The sequence below is a fragment of the Cervus canadensis genome, chromosome X, assembly GCF_019320065.1.
Source record: "Cervus canadensis isolate Bull #8, Minnesota chromosome X, ASM1932006v1, whole genome shotgun sequence".
Lineage (NCBI taxonomy): Eukaryota > Metazoa > Chordata > Mammalia > Artiodactyla > Cervidae > Cervus > Cervus canadensis.
Window position 1 is genome coordinate 60,571,866 of NC_057419.1, and position 25,356 is coordinate 60,597,221.

Genomic DNA, 25,356 nt, shown 5'->3' on the forward strand with positions numbered 1-25,356 from the left:
CAACAATACCTGGGATACTCTGCACTTCCTGGACTTGTTCTCTCTCTCTTCTACTTATTGGACCCTATAATGTGAAAAATTGGTGTATCAAATGTTGTCTTAGAGACCTCTTAGTCTGTTTTTATTTCTTCTCTTACATTTATTTTTATTATTTTCCACAACAGTGATTTCCACCAATCTTTCAGCTCACTTATTCATTCTTTTGACTCATTTATTCTGCTGTTGATTTTTTTCTAGTGTATTTTTCATTTCAGTTATTGTATTGTTCATCTCTGCTTTTAAATCTTCCAGCTCTTTGTTAAGTATTTCTTGTATTTTCTTGATCTCTGCCTTCATTCTTTTTCTTAGATCTTGGAGCATCTTTACTATAATTATTCTGAATTCCTTTTTGAGTAGATTGCCTATCTCCACTTCACTCAGTTGTTCTGTCGTTTTATCTTGTTCCTTTATTTTGAATATATTCCTCTGCTGCCTCATTTTGTCTAATTTTCTGTGATTGTAGTTTTCATTTTGCAGCCTGCAAGTTTGCAATTCTTCTTGTTTTGGCTTTCTGCCCCTTGGCAGGTGAAGCTGTCTAAGGGACTTGTGCTGGCTTCCTGGTGGGAGAGCCTGGTTCTGGCCCACTGGTGGGTGGAGCTGGGTCTTGTATCTCTGGTGAGCAGGACCGTGTCAAAGAAGTGTTTAGCGGGTAGTTGTGTGCTAGGAAGACTTTTAGTAGCCTGTCTGCTGATGGATGGGGTTGTGTTTCCACTCTGTTGGTTGTTTGGCCTGAGGTGTCCCAGCACTGGAGCCTATAAACTGTTGGCAGTGATGTTTGGTAGAATTCACCAGTGAAGTTGTATGGTCCTGGACTTTGGCTTGTTGGAAGGTTTATTTATTACTAATTCAATCTTGGTCAATTCAGATTTTCTAATTCTTACAATTCTTCTTGGAAGATTATAAATTTTTAAGAATTCATCTGTTTCTTCTCGGTTGTCTGATTTGTTGGTGTATAGTTGTTCACAAGAGTCTTTTATGATCCTTTGTATTTCTGTGGTATCAGTTGTACCTTCTACTCTTTCATTTTTTATTGCATTTGAGTCCTCTGTTTTTCTTGGTGAGTCTGGCTAAAAGTTTAAAACTTTTATCTTTTCAAAGAATCAGTTCTTAGGTTTGTTGATATTTTCTATTGTCTTTTAATCTCTATTTTATTTGTATCCTGATCTTTATTATTGCCTTCTTTATACTAATTTTAGGCTTTGTTTGTTCTTCTTTTTCTATTTTCCTTGAGTGTAAAGATGAATTAGTTATTGAGGTTTCTCTTGTTTCTAGAGGTAGGTCTGTATTGCAATGAACCTTCATTTCGGAATTTCATTTGCTACATCTCATAGATTTTGGTATGTCATATTTCTTTTTTTCATTTCTAGGTATATTTTAACTTTTCAGTGATCCAGTAATTGCTTTTGCTGTGTCTCATAGATACCACCCTGAACACGTCTAATCTCGTCTGACTTTGGAAGCTAAGCAGAATTGGGCCTAGTTAGTACTTGGATGGGAGACCCCCTGGGAATACCAGGTGCTGTAGGCTTTTTATTTATAGGGCTTCCCTGGTAGCTCAGTTGGTAAAGAATCTGTCTGCAAATGCAAGAGACCCTGGTTTGATTCCTGGGTTGGGAAGATCCCCTGGAGAAACAATAGGCTACCGACTCCAGTATTTTTGGGCTTCCCTGGTAGTTAAGATGGTAAAGAATCTGGCTGCAATTGGGAGACTGGGGTTTGATCCCTGGGTTGGGACCATCCCCTGGAGGAGGGCACGGCAACCCACTCCAGTATTCTTGCCTTGAGAAGCCCCATGGACAGAGGAGCCTGGTGGGCTACAGTCCATGGGGTCAAAAAGAGTCAGACACGGCTGAGTGACTAAGCACAGCATAGATTTTTTGGGTAATTTTATACTCATTTTGATTTATTTCCAGGTATTTTTAAATTTCATGTTTGACTTATTCAATTCATTGGTTGTTCAGTAGCATATTGTTTAGCCTTCATATGTTTGTGCTTTTGTATTTTTTTTTCTAATACTTGATTTCTAGTCTCATATCTTTATTTTTGGAAAAGATGATATAATTTCAATTTTCTTAAATTTACTGAGATTTGTTTTGCACACTATTCTGTGATCTATCCTGGAGAAAATTCCATGTGTACTTGTAAAGAATAACTATACTGCTGCTTTTAGATTGAACTGAACTTGGTTCAGTTGCTCAATCAGGTCCATCTCTTTGCAACCCCATGCGCTGCAACACACCAGGCTTCCCAGTCCATCACCAACTCCTTGAGCTCACACAAACTCATGTCCATCAAGTCGGCAATGCCATCCAACCATCTCATCTTCTGTCGCCCCCTTCTCCTGCTTTCAAACTTTCCCAGCATCAGGGTCTTTTCTTTCTTTCTTTCTTTCTTTTCTTTTAATTAGTTGGAAGCTAATTACTTTACAATATTGTAGTGGTTTTTGCCATACATTGACATGAATCAGCCATGGATTTACATTTGTTCCCCATCCTGAACCCCCCTCCCACCTCCCTCCCCATCCCATCCCTCTGGGTCATCCCAGTGCACCAGCCCTGACCACTTGTCTCATGCCTCCAACCTGGACTGGCCATCTGTTTCACACTTGATAATATACATGTTTCAATGCTATTCTCTCAGATCATCCCACTCTCGCCTTTTCCCATAGAGTCCAAAAGTCTATTCTACACATCCGTGTCTCTTTTTCTATCTTGCTTATAGGGTTATTAGTAAGTTCTTTGCATCAGGTGGCCAAAGTATTGGAGCTTCAACTTCAGCATCGGTCCTTGCAATTAATATTCAGGACTGATTTCCTTTAGGATGGACTGGTTGGATCTTCTAGCAGTCCAAGGGACTCTCAAGAGTCTTCTCCAACACCATAGTTCAAAAGCAGCAATTCCTTGGCACTCAGCTTTCTTTATAGACCAACTCTCACATCCATGCATGACTGCTGAAAAAAAACATAGCCTTGACTAGATGGATCATTGTTGGCAAAGTAACGTCTCTGCTTTTTAATATGCTGTATAGGTTGGTCATAACTTTCCTTCCAAGGAGTAAGCATCTTTTAATTTCATGGCTGTAGTCACCATCTGCAGTGATTTTGGAGCCCATGGAAGTAAAGTCTGTCACTCTATCCATTGTTTCCCAATCTATTCAGCATGAAGTGATGGGACCAGATGCCATGATATTCGTTTTTTGAATGTTGAGTTTTAAGCCAGTTTTTTTACTCTCCTCTTTCGCTTTCATCAAAAGGCTGTTTAGTTTGTCTTCACTTTCTGCCATCATCATGTTGTCATCTACATATCTGAGGTTATGGATATTTTTCCTGGCAATCTTGATCCCAGTTTGTGCTTCATCCAGTCTGACATTTCTCATGATGTACTCTGCATATAAGTTAAATAAGCAGAGTGACAATATACAGCCTTGGCATAACCCTTTCCCAATTTGTAACCAGTCCATTTTTCCATGTCCAGTTCTAACTGTTGCTTCTTGACCTACACATGAATTTCTCAGGAGGCAGGTGAGGTGGTCTGGTATTCCCATCTCTTTAAGAATTATTCACAATTTGTTGTAACCCACACAGTCAAGGGACATATCATAATCAATGAAACAGAAGTAAATATTTTTCTGGAATTATTTTGTTTTCTCTGTGATCCAATCAGTTCAGATCAGTTCAGTTCTGTCACTCAGTCATGTCCAACTCTTTGCGACCCTGTGAACCACAGCACACCAGGCCTCCCTGTCCATCACCAACTGCCAGAGTCTACCCCAACCAATGTCCATTGAGTCAGTGATGCCATCTAACCATCTCATCCTCTGTTGTCCCCTTCTCCTCCTTCCTTCAATCTTTACCAGCATCAGGGTCTTTTCCCAATGAGTCAGCTCTTCCCATCAGGTGGCCAAATGATTGGAGTTTCAGCTTCAACATCAGTCCTTCCAATGAACACCCAGGACTGATGTCCCTTGGGATGGACTGGTTGGATCTACTTGCAGTCCAAGGGACTCTCAAGAGTCTTCTCCAACACCACAGTTCTTTGGCACTCAGCTTTCTTTATAGTCCAACTCTTACATCCATACATGTGAGACAAACCATAGCCTACTAGAAAAACCATAGCCTTGACTAGATGGACCTTTGTTGGCAAAGTAATGTCTCTGCTTTTTAGTATGTTGTCTAGGTTGGTCATAACTTTCCTTCCAAGGAGTAAGTGTCTTTATTTTCATGGCTGCAATCACAATTTGCACTGATTTTGGAGCTCCCCCAAAAAGGTAAAGTCAGCCACTGCTTCTACTGTTTCTCCAACTATTTGTCATAAAATGATGGGACCAGATGCCATGATCTTTGTTTTCTGAATGTTGAGCTTTAAGCCAACTTTTTCACTCTCCTCTTTCATTTTCATCAAGAAGCTCTTTAGTTCTTTTTCATTTTCTGCCATAAGGGTGATGCCATCTACATATCTGAGGTTATTGATATTTCTCCCAGCAATCTTGATTCCAGCCTGTGCTTCCTCCAGCCCAGCATTTCTCATGATGTACTCTGCATATAAGTTAAATAAGAAGGGTGACAATATACAGCCTTGACATACTCTTTTTCCTATTTGGAACCAGTCTGTTGTTCAATGTCCAGTTCTAACTGTTGCTTCCTGACTTGCACACAGGTTTCTCAAGAAGCAGGTTAGGTGGTCTGGTATTCCCATCTCTTTCAGAATTTTCCACAGTTCATTGTGATCCACATAGTCAAAGGCTTTGACATAGTCAATAAAGCAGAAATAGATATTTTTCTGGAACTCTCTTCCTTTTTCAATGATCCAGCAGATGTTGGCAATTTGATCCCTGGTTCCTCTGCCTTTTCTAAAACCAGCTTGAACATCTGTAAGCTCATGTTTCATGTATTGCTGAAGCCCTGGCTTGGAGAATTTTGAGCATTTCTTTACTAGCATGTGAGATGAGTGCAATTGTGCAGTAGTTTGAGCATTCTTTGGGATTGGAATGAAAACTGTCCTTTTCCAGCCCTGTGACCACTGCTGAGTTTTCCAAGTTTGCTGACATTTTGAGTGTAGCACTTTCACAGCATCATCTTTCAGGATTTGAAATAGCTCAACTGGAATTCCATCACCTCCACTAGCTTTGTTCATAGTGATTCTTCCTAAGGCCCACTTGACTTCACATGCCAGGATATCTTGCTCTAGGTGATTGTGACTGATCACACCACTGTGATTATCTGGGTCGTGATGATCATTTTTGTACAGTTCTTCTTTGTATTCTTGCCACCTCTTCTTAATATCTTCTGCTTCTGTTAGGTCCACACCATGTCTGTCCTTTATTGAGTCCATCTTTGCATGAAATATTCCCTTGGTATCTCTAATTTTCTTGAAGAGATCTCTAGTCTTTCCCATTCTATTGTGATCCAATGGATGTTGGCAATTCAATTTCTTGTTCCTCTGCCCTTTCTAAATCCAGCTTGAATATCTGGAATTTCTTGATTCATCTACTGTTGAAGCCTAGCTTGGAGAATTTTCAGCATTGCTTTGCTAGTCTGTGAGATGAGTGCAATTGTGCAGTAGTTTGAACATTTTTTTGCCCTTGCCTTTCTTTGGGATTGGAATGAAAGCTGATCTTTTACAGTTCTGTGGCCACTGCTGAGTTTTCCAAGCATCATTTTCACAGCATCATCTTTTAGGATTTGAAATAGCTCAGCTGGAATTCCATCACCTCCACTAGCTTTGTTCGTATTGATGCTTCCTAAGGCCCACTTGACCTTGCACTCCAGGATGCCTGGCTCTAGGTGAGTGACCACAATGAAGTCCAAATGGTCTAGTATTTCATTTAAAACCAGTATTTCTTTATTGATTTTCTCTCTGGGTGATCTATGCTCCTAGGTTGCGTGCATATATATTTACAACGGTTCTATCTTGTTCTTGGATTTGTCCCTTTATCATTAGATAATATCTTTCTTTGTCTCTTATTACAGTCTCTGTTTTGAAATCTATTTTTTTTATTATTTGAGAATTGCTACCCCATCTTTCTTTTTTTTTTCCTCTTCTCTATACAAAAAAAATTTTTTTTTTAATTTTTGTTAGTTGGAGGCTAATTACTTTACAATATTGTAGTGGTTTTTGTCATACATTGACATGAATCAGCCCTGGATTTACATGTATTCCCCATCCTGATCCCCCCTCCCCCCTCCCTCTCCACCCAATTCCTCTGGGTCTTCCCAGTGCACCAGGCCCAAGCACTTGTCTCATGTATCCAGCCTGGGCTGGTGATCTGTTTCACCCTAGATAATATACATGTTTCAGTTCTGTTCTCTTGAAACATCCCACCCTCGCCTTCTCCTACAGAGTCCAAAATTCTGTTCTGTACATCTGTGTCTCGTTTTCTGTTTTGCATATAGGGTTATCGTTACCATCTTTCTAAATTCCATCTTTCATTCGATTTAAATTTTCATGGAATATCTTTTTCCATCCCTCTTTCAGTCTATGTTTGTCTTTAATTCTGAAGTGAGTCTCTTGTAGGCAGCATTCATATGGGTATTATTTTTGTATTCATTTAGCCACCCTAGCTTTTGATTGAAGCATTTTGTCTGTTTACTTTTAAAGTAATTATTGATGTGTATGTTCTTATTGTCATTTTGTTAATTGTTTTGGGTTTTTTGTGTGTCTCCCCCCTTTTTTTTCCCTTTGTTCTCTTCTCTTGTGATTTGATGACTATCTTGACTGTTACACTTGAATTCATTTTTCATTCGTGTGTTTATCTATTATAGATTCTTGGATTGAGGTATATAAATAACTATAACTATAACAACTATAACTATAACTATATATATATATATATATATATATAAATGATTGCTTTAAGTGGCTAATCTCTTAATGATAATATACTTTAACAACCCCACATTTGTACTCTCCTCTCATAATTACTGCTTTTGATATCATAGTTTACATCTAATTTTTTTTTGTATCCGTTAACCCCATAACTGTTTATTGTAGATATAGATGATTTTGCTACTTTAATTTTTATCCTTCCTGCTATCTTTGGGTATGGATGATTTCCTACATTTTTTATAGTTTGGTGTTATTGATGAGCTTTTTCTTTTCCTTATGTGATTTTCATATTTCTTTTTATGTAGTTTGTCTGTCTTTCTTTCTTTCTTTTTTTTAACCTCTTAGTTAAGTTCCTTTAACATTTCTTGTAAAGCTGGTTTGGAGGTGCAGAACACTTTTAGGTTTTGCTTCTCTGTGAGGCTTTTCATTTCTCCCTCAAATCTGAATGAAAATAATGTTAAGCAGAGTATTCTTGGTTTCAGGTTTTGTTCTTTTATCACTTTAGATGTCTGGTGTGACTCCCCTATGGCCTGCAGTGTATCTGCTGAGAAGTCACCTGATAACCTTATTGGATTTATCTTCTACATAGCCTGTTGCTTTTCCCTTGCTGCTTTTTAATATTCTCTCTTTATCTTTAATTTTTTTTCCATTTTATTTACAATATATCTTAATATTTTCTTTTTTGAGTTAATCCTGGATGTGACTTCCAATGCTTTCTGGACTCTGATGTCTGTTTCCAAAGTTTATAGCTATTATGTTTTATTTGATGTTGTTGTTACTTTCTCAGTCTTTTTCTCTCTCTTCTTCTGGGACCCCTAAAAGGTAACTATTGGTGTGCTTGATGTTATCCCAGGGTCTCTTAAAGGGTCCTCGTTTCTTTTCATCCTTTTTTTAATTTTTTTTTTCATCAACAGTGATTTGTGCTAGTCTATCTTCCTGCTCACTGATCCATTCCTCTGTGTCATTTATTCTGTTGATTCCTTCCAGTGTATATTTTCAGTTATTGTATTTTTCATCTCTGTTTGGTTGTTCCTTAAAATTTCTAACTCTTTGTTAAAAATTTCCAACTTCTCTCTCTGTGCATACATTCTTCTCCCTAGTTGTTGGATCATTTTTTACAATGACTACTCGAACTCTTTCTCTGGAAGATTGCCTATCTTTTAATTAGTTCCTCTTCAGAGTTTTATCTTGTTCCTTTGTTTGGAACATGTTCCTGTGTTGCCTCATTTTGCCTGACTTGCTATTTTCATTTTTGCCAATCTGGTATGTTGGTTATATATTCTGACATTGAAGAAGTGGTCTTTTTAGGTAATGTCCTATATGTCCCAACAGTGCACTCCCCTCTCATCACCAGAGGTATATGTGCTAGAAGTACCCCCTCTGTGGGTACTTCTGTTGTGGCAGGTTGATTATATGGATAATTTGAGAGGTTTGGTTGGCCTCTGGTCCATTTGGTTGTCAGGCCACTTTTTTGGAGGCTGCCAGCCACTGGTTGTTGGGACTGGGTCATGAGGCATCTCACTGTGGAACCCTCAGCAACTCTGGGGGTAATGCTGTGTTATTGGTAATCAGAGTCTGCATTCAGGTGTCCCTAGGGCAGTTGCTTTACCACTGGTTGGTGAAGTCAAGTCCTCAGGCTAGTGTCAACCTACTGATGGGAAGAGCCACTTTCTGTGGTCTGGTTGCAGGGCCTAGGGGTCCCAGAGCAGGTTTTGGAATGCTGGTGGGTCGAGCTAGTTTCTGACAACATTGGTTGCTTAGTCCAGGGCATCTTGAAGCTTTTATTGGCTTGCTAGTGGGTGGGGCCTGGTTCCCAGGCCCAGTCCCAGAGTAGAATCTAGCCTGCTAGTGTATAGGATGGCCCACAAACTGTGGGGCTAAAATTTTCTTGTGGCTGGTGTCTGCTTGCTGGTGGGTGGAAGTGGGTCAAGGCTATAGCAGGCTTGCTTATTGGTGTTGGAGGCCTGGTGATTTTGGGCCTGGTACCTACCCACTGGTGGGTTAAGCTGCATCCTGATGGTCTCTGGTTAGAAAGGCCTGGGGGACTCCAGTCCAGCAACTGTGCACTGGTCTGTGAGGACAAGTCCTGAGTCCTCTAGTGGGCAGGAACATGTCCAGAGGCCACTGTGGACTCTAAAGGTCTTAGGACAGCCTGTCTGCTGGTAGGCATAGACCAGTATGTCTGAGCCCAGTTAGTTGTTTGGCCTGAAACATCCTAGCACTGATGTTTTCAGAGGTCTGATCAGGGTAAGACTTGGTCCTGGGGGTTATAAGCTAGAAGGAAGATTCCAAAATTATACTTGCCAGAATCAGTGCCCATGTGATAGGAACTCTCAAAAATGGCTGCTGGCAGTATCCATGTTCTTAGGGTGAGTGGCAATTACCTCCTATCTTCCTGGGAGATTTTCTAGATTCAGCAGTTGATCTTAGTTTCCTGTCAAATTACTGCTTCTTCTCTGGGATCCGGTGCATGTGAGATTTTATGTGCATCTTTTAAGAGTGAAATTTTTATTATACCTGGCCCTCTGAGACTCAAAAAGTAAACCCCACTGGTCTTCAAATTCTCTCAGGGCTTGTCTTCCTAGTGAAGGATCCGCAGGCTCAGACTTCTCAGTTCTTTGGGAGAATCCCCACAGTTATAATTATTCACCCATTTATGAATTGCCTACCTGGGGGTATTGAATTTAACTATATCTGTTATGACTCCACCACTCTTAACTGTCACATTTTTTTGTTTCTTTATATCTTTATTTGTAGATCTTTTCTGGTAGGTTCTGATCTTTTAAATCAATGGTTATTTTGCAAATGGTTTTGATATTGAATGTGTTTATGAGAACAGTTGAGCTCAGCATGTTTCTACTCAGCCATCTTGGGCTTCAGAGGTGATGCTAGTGGTAAAGAACCTGCCTGCCAATGCAGGAGACATAAGAGATGTGGATTTGATCCCTGAGCTGGGATGATTCCCTGGAGGAAGGCATGGCAATCCACTCCATTATTCTTGCCTGGAGAATCCCATGGACAGAGGATCCTGGGAGACCCATAGGATGACACAGAGTCAGACATGACTGAAGCGATTTAGAATGCATGCACAATGCACATCTTGTGCAGCCCTCAAGATGGCTATTGCCATTTTGTTCATTGTTTTCTGACTGCTTTTGTAGTTTTCCTCTGTCCTTTTCTTTTTCTCTTTCTCTCTTCCCTTGTAGTTGGATAAGTTTGTTTTTACGTTTAGATTTATTTCTTGTTCTCTTTTGTGTATTTTTTTGTAAGTTTTTGGCTTGTTGTTCTGTGAGATTAGCATGTATCAGTCTATGTATATAACAGCTTATTTTAAGTCAGTAGCAACTTAAATTTGAACACACTTCCCAGTTCTACATTTTAACACCGCTACCTCACATTTTATGTTCTGATATCACTTTTTACATCTTTTTTAAAATTTTTATGTATTCCTTAACTGCTTATAATAGCTTTAACTTTACTATTTTTTTTCTTTTGATGGTCTTGGAAACATTTGAAGTGATAAGTCCAATATTTTTACTATGTATTTACTTCTTCCAGTGAGATTTTTTACTTTCATATGCTTTTGTTATTAAAAAGTTCCTTTTCAGCTTAAAGAAATGTGCTTAATATTTCTTATAAGCATGCGTTAGTAGTGATAAACTCCTTTAAATTTGATTGTCTGGAAAACTATTTCTCTCTCAAATGTGAATGATAACCTTTCCTTGTAGAGTGTTCTCAGTTGGGAACTTTTTTTTTCCCCTTTCAGCACTTTGATTATGTCATGCACTATCCCACAAAGTTTTTGCTGAGAAATCTACTGATAAGCTTATGGGGTTTCTCTTTTACATAACATTTTTTTCCCTTTGGCTGTTTTAAATTTTTCTCTCTATCATTAATTTTTAACATTTTAATTATAATGTGTCTTGGTGTGGTTCACTTTGGATTTATCTTATTTGGGACTCCCTGAGATTCCTGGATCTGAATATCTGCTTCCTTCTCTAGGTTAGGGAGGTTTACAACCGTTATGTTTCAAATACATTTTTTGCTGCCTTTCTTTCTATCTTCTTCTTCTGGAACCTCTATAATGTAAATGTTATTCCAGTTGATATTATACCAAAGGTCTCTTAAGTTTTCTTCATTTTTTAATAATTAGTTTCTTTTAACTATTACTAAAGAAACCATTATTATTTTCTTTTTCTTTTTGGTGTTTTGTCTGGGTAAATTCCATTGCTTTATCTCATGTTTACTGATTCATTCTTATATTTCATCCAGTTGGCTGCTGAACCTCTCTAGTGTATATTTCAGTTCAGCTATTGTATTCTTCAGCTTTGTGACTTCTCTTTGGTACTTTCTTATGTTTTCTTTTTGTTGAAGTTCTCAGTGTATTCATTCACTCTTCTCCTGAGCTCAGTAAGAGTGAGTATCTTTATGACATTTTGAATTCCTTCTCAGTTATGTTGTTTATCTCCATATTATTAAAGTCTTTTTCTGAGGTTTTGTCTTGTTTTCTTATTTTTTGGAACACTTTTTTGTTTTCTCATTTTGTTGACTGTTTTCACTTTCACATATTAGGTGAAATGGCTACCTCTATTGGTCTTATAGGAACGGCCATATTTAGGTGTTGATCTTTCTTATCCTACCTTGCCATAGCGTTTGGTTGTCTCTTGAAACCCTGTGATTATCTAAACTGCCTGATTTATTTTTGTTTAGAGTGTGCCAAGACCTGTCATTATCCCAAAGGGAAGAATCTCATTTATCACATAGTTTCATGTTGATTGGAAGCCAGAGCCTAATGTAGCAACTTTTAAAGTATGCAAATATGTATAGTCTTGTGGGGCTGTAATTGTAATCCCTGCTGGCCTCCAAACAAGGAGATCTAAAGGTCTTCTCTGGGTGATAGTTGCAAAATTTGGGGCTCCAAGTAAATGCATAAGCTCCTTTCTGAAAAGTCTTGTCCAGCTGTAGTGAGGCCAAAAGAGTGCACAAGGATGTTTTCTCACTTCTTATATATCCTAGGAGCATCTCCTTAGCCTCAAGATATGGGGGGAACCTAGAGCCTTCCCTAAGATTGAAAATCCAGAGTAAGTATAGGACTTTCACTGGAAGACTGTGGTTGTGTTTTTGCTATCTATGCAGTGCCTTGAGGGTGATGGCCTGCCAATAACTGTCTCTCCAATTGTTACAGTCCTATGGAGCTCAGGAATGCCAATAGCCCTGGCCAGCAGGGTGAGGCAATCAAGAGGTGTCTCCTGTGTGTATTGGGTGCTTCCACTAGTTTTAGCAAGGAGGCTATAGAGTGTATGGGGGAAGGGCATGCTCACTGGATTTGGAAAAGCAGCAGGAAAATGTACTGACTGTGGATGTACGCTATCTATAGCCTAAGAGTGGGAGAATGCCCCAACTAGTCACACTCCCTAGCCTCAACCAGGATGTAGGGGAACATTATAATCACCCATGCTTACAGACTTTATTTAGGGACCCTTTATCTAGGGCTCTTATTGTATGCATGCTTTATCCAAGGAGTTGGGAATAAAGGATGAACTATGATCATTCACTACTATCTAGTCAGAAAGGCAGTGGGATAATGCTATGAGTACTTGCTCCTGTCTGTTTTAGCAAGGCAGTGGGAGGGTGTCACATCCAAGATTGCCTGCCTGTGTTATCAGGTTAAGTGGAGACTGCAAGTGTCTTCTACCAGTGCCTCTGTCTCCAGGGAGAGTGTCAACTGTCCCCTACCTCTCTAGCTAATACCATTAGATTAGTAAATGTGTCCCCTTCACATATAGTCTAGGCACTTTTCCAACAGCTAGTATTTTGCTGGGACTTAGGGCAAGTGAGACCACAACTGAGCCCTTTAAGAGGGGAAGTCGAAATTTTCTATAACATTTTGGGACATATGTGCATCAGCCCTGTTGGTTTTCTAAGCCAGGCATTTTGAAGGCTTGCATCTCTGATGCAGAGGCTGGGGCTTGGAATGCCTCGTGTGGGACATCAATCCCTTGCTTTTCCAGAAGAAATGCCTGTCTGGTGAGATCCCTCCCTGTTGTATGTCACTGCAACAAGGGTAGGTTGTTTTGTGAGATCATTTCTCTGACTCTTTTACCCATCTCAATGTGGTCTTTTTGTCCTTTGTTGTGAAAAACAGTTCATCTAGTTTACAGATCTTTCTCAAGGGAAGTGATCCAAATGTAGCTTTAGATTTGGTGTGTCCATGGGAAGAAGTGAGTTCACAAACTTCCTATGATTCCATCTCATATTTAATCCCAGGAAATCTGATTTTTTTGGTAATTTTATTTTTAACTTATTTATTTTTTATTGAAGCATAACTGAAATACAATATTGTATTAGTTCCAGGTGTACAACATAATGATTAGATATTTTTACAGATTATAATGGGGCTTTCCTTGTAGCTCAGTCGGTAAAGAATCTGCCTACAATGCAGGAGACCCAGGTTCGATTCCCATGTGGGTAAGATCCCCTGGAGAAGGATCTTGCCTGGAGAATCCCCATGGACAGAGGAGCCTGGCAGGCTACAGTCCATGGGGTCACAAGAGTAGGACACCACTTAGTGACTAAACCACCATAGATTATAATCCTTATAAAGCTTTAAAAAATATTGTCTATATTCCTTGTGATGCAAATTGCATCCTTGTATCTAAATTTATTCCAAGTAATTTGTACCTCTTAATACCCTTCTCCTATCTTGCCTGAGGAGACATATCCAAAAAAATATTGCTGAGATCCACCTCAAAGAGTGTACTGCCTTATTATTATTATTTTTAGAAGGTTATGGTTTCAGTTCTTACATATGGGTCTTTAACCCATTTTGAGTTTACTTTCATATTTGGTATAAAAAGATGATATTCTAATTTCATTCTTTTACATTAACTGTCCTGTTTTCCCAACACTACTTGTTGAAAGGTCTGTTTTCTCCATTGTATATTTGTGCCTCTTTTGTCATAGATTAATTGACTATTTATGTGTGGGTTTATTTCTGGGCTTTCTTTTCTAATCCATTGCTCTATCTGCTTTTGTGCCTCTTTGTGCCATATTGTTTTGATTACTTTAGCTTTGCAGTATAGTTTGAAGTCAAGGAGTTTGACACCCCAAGCTTTGTGCTTTTTTAAAAAGATTTCTTTAACTATTTTGGGTCTTTTGTGGTTTCACACAAATTATAGAACTATTTGTTCTATCTGTGAAAATTATCATGGGTATCTTAATAGAAATTGCATTAAATTTGTATATTGCTTTGGGTATTAGGAACATTTCAACTATCAATTGTAGAAATCTATGAACACACATCTTTCCTACTTATTTTTATCACTTTTGATTTCTTTCATTAATATCTTACAGTTTTCAAGACATCTCTTTTAAATAAAACAAAACAATCCCTAGGTCATTCTCACAATCAACCACATTTGCAAACTAATGATCTCAACCTCTTTATCTTATTGTGGGTTTAAAGGGGATGGTATATGCAATGGAGCATCACATGTATTAGATACTCAAGCGTATTCTGTCTTTCTTTGGTTTGGTATGCTGAAAGCTCCTAGATGGAATGGATCCTATCTATGTCACTCATTCTTCATGGTGCCTAGGGTTATGGGTTCAGAACAGGGAAAGTTGTAAAAGATGGAGCATCTTAATAACTGTTTTGTGATGGATCTTAGCCAGTAGCAGATACCTTTAAGTAAAGGAGAGGTTGTTGCAAGGCTATAGGAGGTCTGTTCATATTGTTCATGGTAATGAATTGATGGTTTTGAACTGTGGTATTGGAGAAGACTCTTAAGAGTCCCTTTGACAGCAAAGAGATCAAACCAGTCAATCTTAAAGGAAATTTTAAGTCCCTGAGTATTCATTGGAAAGACTGATGCTGAAGCTGAAGTTCCAATACTTTGACCACCTGATATGAAGAGCTGCCTCATTAGAAAATACCCTGATGCTGGGAAAGATTGAAGGCTGGAGGAAAAAGTGATGACAGAGGATGAGATGGCTGGATGGCATCACCAACTCAATGGACATGTGTTTGGGCAAGCTCCAGGAGATGGTGAAGGACAGGGAAGCCTGGCGTTTTGCTGTCCATGCATCCCAAAGAGTCAGACACCACTAAGAGACTGAACAACAATAGGAAGCCTGACACAGAAGAAGTGACCCTGAGAAGCTAAAGAAACTTCAACAACTATAGTTTATAAATGGACCTTCATCACTATGATTTGGTTACCCTCTACTTTTTTCAGTTCTCTTACCAACTGACACCCTTATAACTTCAACTTGAACACTATACTTTACCCTACTCCAAATCAACCTGGCAAATTTCAGTTCTGGCTCCTGCTATTTGTTGCTCATTATTTTTGGTGAAAAGCTAAACAAGTCATAAATTCCAGGACAGCACAAAGATTGGTTGCCCCTAGGTCAAATTCAACCAACATGAAGTCATTTGGTATAAAACATGGCGGCCTAGGTTATAGGTGCAGTTTATCTTAAAAGAAGATATGCTTTAGGCAGAGATCAGAATATATGACTGAAACAACATTGTGCTCTGTGACTGAACAATTGAGAGTTACAGAAAAAATATCTGTTTCTGCTTTATTGACTATGCCAAAGCCTTTGACTGTGTGGATCGCAATAAACTGTGGAAAAATCTGAAAGAGATGGGAATACCAGACCACCTGACCTGCCTCTTGAGAAACCTATATGCAGGTCAGGAAGCAACAGTTAGAAGTGGACGTTGAACAACAGACTGCTTCCAAATAGGAAAAATAGTACATCAAGGCTGTATATTGTCACCCTGCTTATTTAATTTATATGCAGAGTACATCATGAGAAATGTTGGGCTGGAAGAAGCACAAGCTGGAATAAAGATTTCTGGGAGAAATATCAATGACCTCAGATATGCAGATGACACCACCCTTATGGCAGAAAGTGAAGAAGAACCAAAGAGCCTCTTGATGAAAGTGAAAGAAGAGAGTGAAAAAAAGTTGGCTTAAAAGCTCAACATTCAGAAAACTAAGACCATGGCATCTGGTCCCATCACTTCATGGCAAATAAATGGGGAAACAGTGGAAACAGTGTCAGACTTTATTTTTGGGGAGCTCCAAAATCACTGCAGATGGTGATTGCAGTCATGAAATTAAAAGACACTTGCTCCTTGGAAGGAAAGTTATGACCAACCTAGATAGCATATTAAAAAGCAGAGACATTACTTTGCCAACAAAGGTCCATCTAGTCAAGGTTATGGTTTTTCCAGTAGTCATGTATGGATGTGAGAGTTGGACTATAAAGTAACCTGAGCACAGAAGCATTGATGCTTTTGAACTGTGGTGTTGGAGAAGACTCTTGAGAATCCCTTGGACTGAAAGGAGATCCAACCAGTCCATCCTAAAGGAGATTAGTCCTGGGTGTTCATTGGAAGGTTCATTGGAAGTCCTGGGTGTTCAGTTGAAACTGAAACTCCAATATTTTGGCCACCTGATGTAGAGAGCTGACTCATTGGAAAAGACCCTCATGATGGTAAAGATTGAGGGAAGGAGGAGGAGGGGACGACAGAGGATGAGATGGTTGGATGGCATCACTGACTCAATGGACATTGGTTTGGGTGGACTCCGGGAATTGGTGATGGACAGGGAGGCCTGGCATGCTGTGGTTCATGGGGTTGCAAAGAGTTGGACACAACTGAGCAACTGAACTGAACTGATTTCCTGACCTCACTGCATGATGACTAGCAATGTTTAATACCATTCACTTTCATCACCTTCTTCAACCTTCACAAAAACACCATGAGAGGGATGAATCCTTCACTTTAAAGGTGAATAATCTAAAGCAAGAAAGGAAGCATCTCACAGCTAAAAGGTAAGAGTCAAATCTAGCTTACCTGTTTGCTCAGTGGTAAGGAATCCACCTTCAGTGCAGGAGACCTGGAAGCGCAAGTTTGATCCCTGGGTCAGGAAGATCCTCTGGAGAAGGCAATCGCAGCCCATTCCAATATTCTTCCCCAGAAAACCCCATGAACAGGGGAGCATGGTGGGGTATAGTCCAAGGGGTTGCAAAAGTGTTGGTCATGACTAAGTGATTAAACAAGAGTCAAATCTAGTCTTTCTGTCTCTTTATTCCATACTCTCACAATTGTACTCAAGCTTTGATCTTCCTCATTATACATCCAAGAAGTTTCAATGAAGTTTGTCATTTACCATTTTATAGATGAAGGGACTGGGGAATAATAGACCACCTGGACTAGAACTGTAATGACAAATTGAGACAGTTAATTGAGCACATTTTCAGTAAAATTCAAGTGAATTTCCCACTTTGATTGGATTTATCCTAGAATGCATAAGAATTCCCTGGAGTGCTTGTTAAACACAGATTACTAGGTCACATTCCCAAAGATTCTAATTCAGTAGTTTTGGAGTAGAGGTAGGAAATTTGCATTTTCAGCAAGTTCTCAAGTAATACTCCTGGTTCAGGGAGCACACTTTGAGAACCAATGTTATAGACAAAGCATTGATTTAATGATTGATCAAGCTTTCAGGCCACTAGGATAAAATAGATTAAAAAACTTGTTATTCAAGGCACTTAGCAGTCTCTGTGAAAGTTGGCTGATGCTATACACTAATCTCCTGCATAAGCCCTCACAAAAACAATAATGGAGGTACAGACCTTAGAGTCAGACTTCTTGTGCTAGCTTTGTATTTTCAAGTAATATGATCTCTCTGAACTTCAGTTTCTTCATTTTTAAAATGTTAGCAATGAAGCAACTTCATAGGACTATTGTGAATCTAAGTCAATACATGCAAAACCCCTTTGAAGGCTAAAAAATTTTGCATCAGTGGAAATCAATTTTTAATAGAGTAGCAAAGTTCTTGAGGATCATCTCTTTTTCTTGGCATTTTAAGATCCCTTGGGTGCCTGGTCTTTTGTTGCAAAATGTGGCATGTAAGTAGATCTTCAAGTGGTTATGGAGGAGCCAACTGGGTTTCTGCAAATGTTTTTTCACTCTTATTAATGCTGGCTAAAAATCAAGTCCCCCAGCTCTTAGCAACAGATCTTTTTGATCTGATCTCATTCTCAGAGCCTGAAAAATGCGGATGGCCCTGCAGTTCTTTCAACCCAATTATAATTTTCAGAAGACTGGGTCTTTGAAGAAAATTAGTTCTTCATTAAGAGGTAAACAGCAGATACAGCTTTTTGTAACTGCCAAATATTTCTCTACTAGAGGGTGAAATGAAGAGGCTACTAAACTGGAAGTTAAGAAATCTGTATCATATATCATATTCTGCAACTGACTCACTGAGTGACCAAATATAAATTCCTCCTGCTTTCTAGGTCTCAGTATTTTGTGTGTAAAAGCAGATATTAAAATTCACTGGTCTTGAAGGAACCTTCAAAATATGAATTCTAAGATTATCAAGGAAATGGACCTGGGCTTGGACCTTGCTCCCTAGGCTTGATTATATGTCTTGATTCACTGTTACCTTGAGACATCACTACTCACCTCTGACCCTTATTTTTCTAATTTATAACCTTGAGAATAATTATAAATAATTCCCTAATTCACTTCCAGTATTTGTGTCAGGGGCAAAAATGTAGTGTTTTAAAATTAATTTGGATATCTTAGTGATTAATATTTGGAATATATTTTTAAATCTTATAACTCAATAACAAACAAACTGCTTAAAAATGGTTAAAGGATTCAAATAGACATTTCACCAAAAATATACAAATGGCCAATAAACACATGAAAAAATGCTTAACATCATTAAGCATTAAGAAAATACAAATCAAAACAAGTGAGATACCACTTCACATGCATTAGAAAGGCTACTATGAAAATAATGAGAAAATAATAAGTGTTGTCAATGATGTGGAGAATTTGGAACACTTGTAGATTGTTGGTGGGATTGTAAAATGGTGCAGTCCACTAGGGAAAACAGGATAGCAATTTTTCTTTCTTTTTTTTAGGATAGCAATTTTTCACAAAATAAAAAATAAAATTACCATATGATCCAGAAATTCTACTTATGGATATATATCCCAAAGTACTGAAAACAGAACTTAAAGATATCTGCTTTCATACACCCTTATGTTTATAATTTTCATAGTGGCATTATTCACAACAACCAAAATTTGGAAGCAATACAAGTGTCCATTGATGGATGAATGAATGAAGAAATCAAATGTGATATATACATACAATGGAACATTGTTCAGTTTTAAAAAGGAAGGACATTTTGGCATGCTACAGTATGGATGAATCTTGAGTACAATATTGTAAGTGAAATAAGACAGTCACAAAAAATACAAATATTGTATGACTCCACTTACATGAGGTACCTAGTATAATGAAATTTATAAAGGCAGAAAGTAGAAAAGAGGTTGCTAGACACTAGGGGAAAGAGAGATAGAGAGTTATTATTTATGGCTGCAGAGTTTCAATTTTACAAGATGAAAAGTGTTTTAGAGATGAATGCTGGTAATGGTTGCAAAACAATGTAAATGCATTTACTACCATTAAAATATAAACATAAAACGGTTTATGGTAAATTCTGTGTTATGTATATTTTACTGCAAGTTCAATAGCAAACCAAGTTATTTGAAAAATGAAACGTGCTCTTTAAATTTAGGAGTCTGATTTGAATTTCAAGTATAGAAATTTTCTTTAGATTTTGGGAAACATAGCTCCACATTCATACATTCACTTTGTGACAAAACTAATTGAGGATTTAAGAAAGGCCCAGTGCCTTCTCCTGCTTAGGGCTATTTTTCAACCTAAATATTATATGTTTTTCCTAACACTTTCAGAGTATATAAGGTGACAAAATGATACATTGAATAGGGAACTGAGAAACTCGACTGTCAGATTGAAAACTGAAGCTTGAGTTTCCAAATCTCAAAAATGAAATGGTCTTGTTTATGGTCATACTACATAGAGAATTAATGTTAACAAGGTTGTAGCACACAGGTTGGCTGTGGCAGGGAATGGAGATAACAAGAAGCTGTTATTCTTAATCCTTATACCTCCCTACCCCCAGCTGTCCATTGTCCTCTCCATAGTTACAGACAATGGCCCTTGGCCAAAATGTGTCTGGTCATTACTGCATATAAGAATTCTTCCCAGAAGAGCCTGGGCCATGGCCTTGCCTGACTTGGTTATAGAAAAACTGTACCTGAAGTAATTCTAATGGTTCTCCATCTTCTGTGGACATCAGAATCACCTGGAAGGCTGTTATATCATAAATGTCTGGTAGGCCTAGAGTTTCTGACTGAGTAGGTCTGGGGTGAAGCTAAAAATTTACATTTGTCACAGTTTCCCAGCTGATGCTGATGCTGTGTCTTAGGACCACACCTTGAGAACCACTGTTAGAGGACTATAAATTTAACTGACGTGTCTCTTCCCACCACAACTATAGTTCCTTGATGCCCAACTGTAGACTCAGCTCTGCTCCAGTAACAAACACCAATCCTGATCTAAGCATGAAGCAGTATCTTATTGTGTCAATGTGAGGCCATTGCTGCCCTAGACTCTGCTCCAGGTCCCTGCCTCCTTTCTTCAAACTCTCTCTTCTGCTTTGAGGAATTTCTTGCCTTATTTTATGGTATGGTAAACTACCTCACCAGAGCTTCCCTGGTGGCTCAGATGGTAAAGGATCCGCCTGCAATGAGGGAAACCTGGGTCTGATCCCTAGGTTGCAAAGATCCCCTGGAAGAGGGCAAGGGAACCCACTCCAGTATTCTTGAATGGGGAATCACCATGGACAGAGGAGCCTGGTGGGCTACAGTCCATGGGGTCTCAAAGAGTCTGACATGACTGAGTGACTAAACACAGCATAGACTACCTCACACTGGCTGTGAGAATCAATTGTGAACATCTCTTCCCAACTCCATGTTTACTTGTGAAAGTATTTACCCACAGAAATTGGTAAACATGACAAATCAATGTCCTCTGTTCCCCAGAGTGTTTATTAAACTACTTCACATTAGCACAATTGCCAACTAATTTCCTGGGTTGTAACTTATCTGTTGGCCAAATTTATTTGGCCAGCCCTATGGTGGAATTTTTCCAAGGGAGTCTTTTTCTAGGTTCTAGCCTCTTTTAATCTCAGTAATGCATTCTTGAAATATGACTATAGGGAGAGAACAGCCAGGCCCCAAGTGCTCTGGGTTCTTGGGATTACATAGATGTTTCTGGTTCTTAGTGCAGCACTAGACTCATCATTAAGATAATACATGAGAAAGAAATTAACATGTGTTTTAGAAATTCATGGGGATTCCAAGGTGGCTCAATGGGTAAATAATATGTCTGCTAAGCTGAATACGGAAGAGATGTGGGTTCAATCCCTGGGTCAGGAAGATCCTCTGGAGGAGGGCATGGCAACCCAGTCCAGTATTCTGGCCTGGAGAATCCCATTGATAGAGGAGCCATGCAGGCTACAGTACACAGAGTCGCAAAGAGTCAGAAACGACTGAAGCGACTGAGCATGCATGCACATAGAAAGTCATAGGCATTTTCCTATCTGTTGGCTCCATTAATTCATTGACTCCTTATTTGGGCTGCCCTGTAACTCAGATGGTAGAGAATCTGCCTGCAATACAGGAGACCTGGTTTTGATCCCTGGGTCAGGAAGATCCCCTGGAGAAGGGATTGGCAACCCACTACAGTATTCTTGCCTGCCGGATTCCATGCACAGAGGAGCTGGTGTGCTACAGTCCGTGGAGTCACAAGGAGTTGGACACGACTGAGCAACTAACACACACAAACTTTCTATGTTGCAAACTTCACTTAAAATATTACCCATCCAGTTATTTCAAATGGCAAGATGTCCTTATTTTTATAGTTGAGTAGTATTCCATTATCTTCTTCACATTTTAATCCATTTATCTATTAATCAATATGTTGACTACTTCCATATCTTGGCTATTGTAAATAACGCTGCAATGAACATAGGGAGAGCATATATTTTTCATTAGTCTTTTTTGATTCTTCAGAAGAATACCCAGAAACAGAATTGCTGGATTGTATGGTAGCTCTTTCTTAAATTTTTGAGGAAACTCCATACTGTTTTCCATAGTGGCTGAACCAATTTACTTTCCTACCAACAGTGTACAGGTTTCCCTTTTCTCCATACCCTCATCTACACTTGCTATTTCTATTTTTTTTTAATTATATTATTATTGATGGTTTTCATTGACAACTCCCTCCATCTCAGAACCTGATGTATGCCCTTAGTATAATGTGTATTGAGAAGCACTGCTCTAGAAAGTGCATGAACTAGGATGCCCATCTGTGGGTCACAGAGGGAAGTATGTTTTCACAAGGAAGTCCATTTGCACTTCTGGCCAACAAGTGCTTTTAAATGATTTGCTCTGAAACTTTTTTTTTATTTTTTGTGTACTTTTATGTGAAGAATTAGATTTCCCATGAACCACTGCCTTCTAACATCACTGCAGAGGATGCATATTTCAGCACTTTGGAAATGGCCTCAGCATCTTTGAACAGTTACAAAGACATGTTGGATCTCATCTCCAACCAAAGAGCCACTCTCACTTATTTTTGCCTGTCTCCTATTTTTGAAGTATAATATTTATTTTTAAATGTTTAGTTTAAAAACATTTAAACTAAATGTTTAAATGTCTCCTATCTTATTATTTTATTCTTTAAAATTTATTTATTTATTTTTAATTGGAGGATACTTTCTTTACAATGTTATGTTGGTTTCTTCCATACAGCTATATGAATCAGTCACAAGTATATACATATATATATATCACCTCCCTCTTGAACCTCTCTCACACCATCCCCCATCCCAGCCCTCTAGGTTGTCACAGAGCACTGAGTTGAGATACCTGTGTTATACAGCAACTTCCCAGTAGCTATCTATTTTACATATGGTAATGTATATGTTTCAATGCTGCTCTCTCAATTCATCCTACCCTCTGTTTCTCCTGCTGTATCTACAATTCTGTTCTCTATGTTTGAGTCACTATTACTGCCCTGCAGATAGGTTCATCAGTATTACTTTGTTAGACTTCATGCATATGTGTTAATATACAATATGTATTTTTTGCTTCTTGACTTACTTCACTCTGTATAACAGGCTCTAGTTTAACCCAACTCACTACAACTGATTCAAGTTCATTCCTTTTTATGGCTGGGTAATATTCAACTGCATATATGTACCACAACTTCTTTCTTCATTCATCTATGGGTGGATGACTAGGGTACTTCCATGCCCTGGCTATTGTAAACAGTGCTGCAAAGAACATTGGTGTGAGCTAATGTCTCACTGTGGTCTTGATCTGCATTTCCCTGATGATTTGTAATGCACAGCATCTTTTTCATGTACCTGTTGGTCATCTGTGTAACTTCTTCAGATAAATGTCTACTCAGGTCCTCTGCCAATTTGCTAAAAAGTTTGCTTTTAAATTTGAGTTGTATCAGTTCTTGTATATTTTAATATTATTATCAGATATATCATTTGCATATACCTTTTCCCATTCAAAAGGCAGTTCAGTTTAGTTCAGTCACTCAGTCATGTACGACTCTTTGTGACTCCATGGACTGCAGCACACCAGGTGTACCTGTCCATCAACAACTCCCAGAATTTACATAAACTCATGTCCATTGAGTCGGTGATGCCATCCAACCATCTCATTCTCTGTCATCCCCTTCTCTTCCCACCTTCAATCTTTCCCAATATCAGGGTCTTTTCAAATGGGTCAGCTCTTCCCATCAGGTGGCCAAAGTATTGGATCTGCAGCTTCAGCATCACTCCTTCCAATGAATATACAGGACTGATTTCCTTTAGGATGGACTGGTTGGATCTTGCAGTCCAAGGGATTCACAAGAGTCTTCTCCAACACCACAGTTCAAAACACCAATTCTTCTGCACTCAGTTTACTTTATAGTCCAGCTCTCACATCCATATAATGCTACTGGAAAAACCATAGCCTTGACTAGATGGACCTTTGTGAGCAAGGTAATGTCTCTGCATTTCAATATGCTGTCTAGGTTGGTCATAACTTTTCTTCCAAGGAGTAACTGTATTTTATTTTATTTTTTAATTTTTTTTCAATTTATTTTTATTAGTTGGAGGCTAATTGCTTTACAATACTGTAGTGGTTTTTGCCATATATTGACATGAATAAGCCATGGATTTACATGTATTCCCCATCCCGATCCCCCCTCCCACCTCCCTCTCCACCCAATTCCTCTGGGTCTTCCCAGTGCACCAGCCCCGAGCACTTGTCTCATGCATCCAACCTGCGCTGGTGATCTGTTTCACCCTTGATAATATACATGTTTCGATGCTGTTATCTCGAAACATCCCACCCTCGCCTTCTCCCACAGAGTCCAAAAGTCTGTTCTGTACATCTGTGTCTCTTTTTCTGTTTTGCATATAGGGTTATCATTACCATCTTTCTAAATTCCATATATATGCGTTAGTATACTATAATGTTCTTTTTCTTTCTGGCTTACTTCACTCTGTATAATGGGCTCCAGTTTTATCCATCTCATTAGAACTGATTCAAACGAATTCTTTTTAATGGCTGAGTAATATTCCATGGTGTATATGTACCACAGCTTCCTTATCCATTCATCTGCTGATGGGCATCTAGGTTGCTTCCATGTCCTGGCTATTATAAACAGTGCTGCGATGAACATTGGGGTGCATGTGTCTCTTTCAGATCTGGTTTCCTCAGTGTGTATGCCCAGAAGTGGGATTGCTGAGTCATATGGCAGTTCTATTTCCAGTTTTTTAAGGAATCTCCACACTGTTCTCCATAGTGGCTATACTAGTTTGCATTCCCACCAACAGTGTAAGAGGGTTCCCTTTTCTCCACACCCTCTCCAGCATTTATTGCTTGTAGACTTTTGGATAGCAGCTATCCTGACTGGCGTGTAATGGTACCTCATTGTGGTTTAGATTTGCATTTCTCTGATAATGAGTGATGTTGAGCATCTTTTCATGTGTTTGTTAGGCATCTGTATGTCTTCTTTGGAGAAATGTCTGTTTAGTTCTTTGGCCCATTTTTTTGATTGGGTCATTTATTTTTCTGGAATTGAGCTGCAGGACTTGCTTCTATATTTTTGAGATTAATCCAAGGAGTAACTGTATTTTAATTTCATGGCTGCAGTTACCATCTGCAGTGATTTTGGAGCCCAAGAAAGAAAGTGAGCCACTGTTTCCACTGTTTCCCCATCTATTTGCCATGAGGTGATGGTGCCAGATGCCATGATTTTAGTTTTTGGAATGTTGAACTTTAAGCCAACTTTTTCATTCTCCTCATTCACTTTCATCAAGAGGCTTTTTAGTTCTTCTTCACTTTGTGCCATAAGAGTGGCATCATCTGCATATCTGAGGTTATTGATATTTCTCCCAGAAATCTTGATTACAGCTTGTGCTTCTTCCATTCCAGCATTTCCCGTGATGTACTCTGCACATAAATTAAATAAGCAGGGTGACAATATACAGCCTTGATGTACTCCTTTCCCCATTTG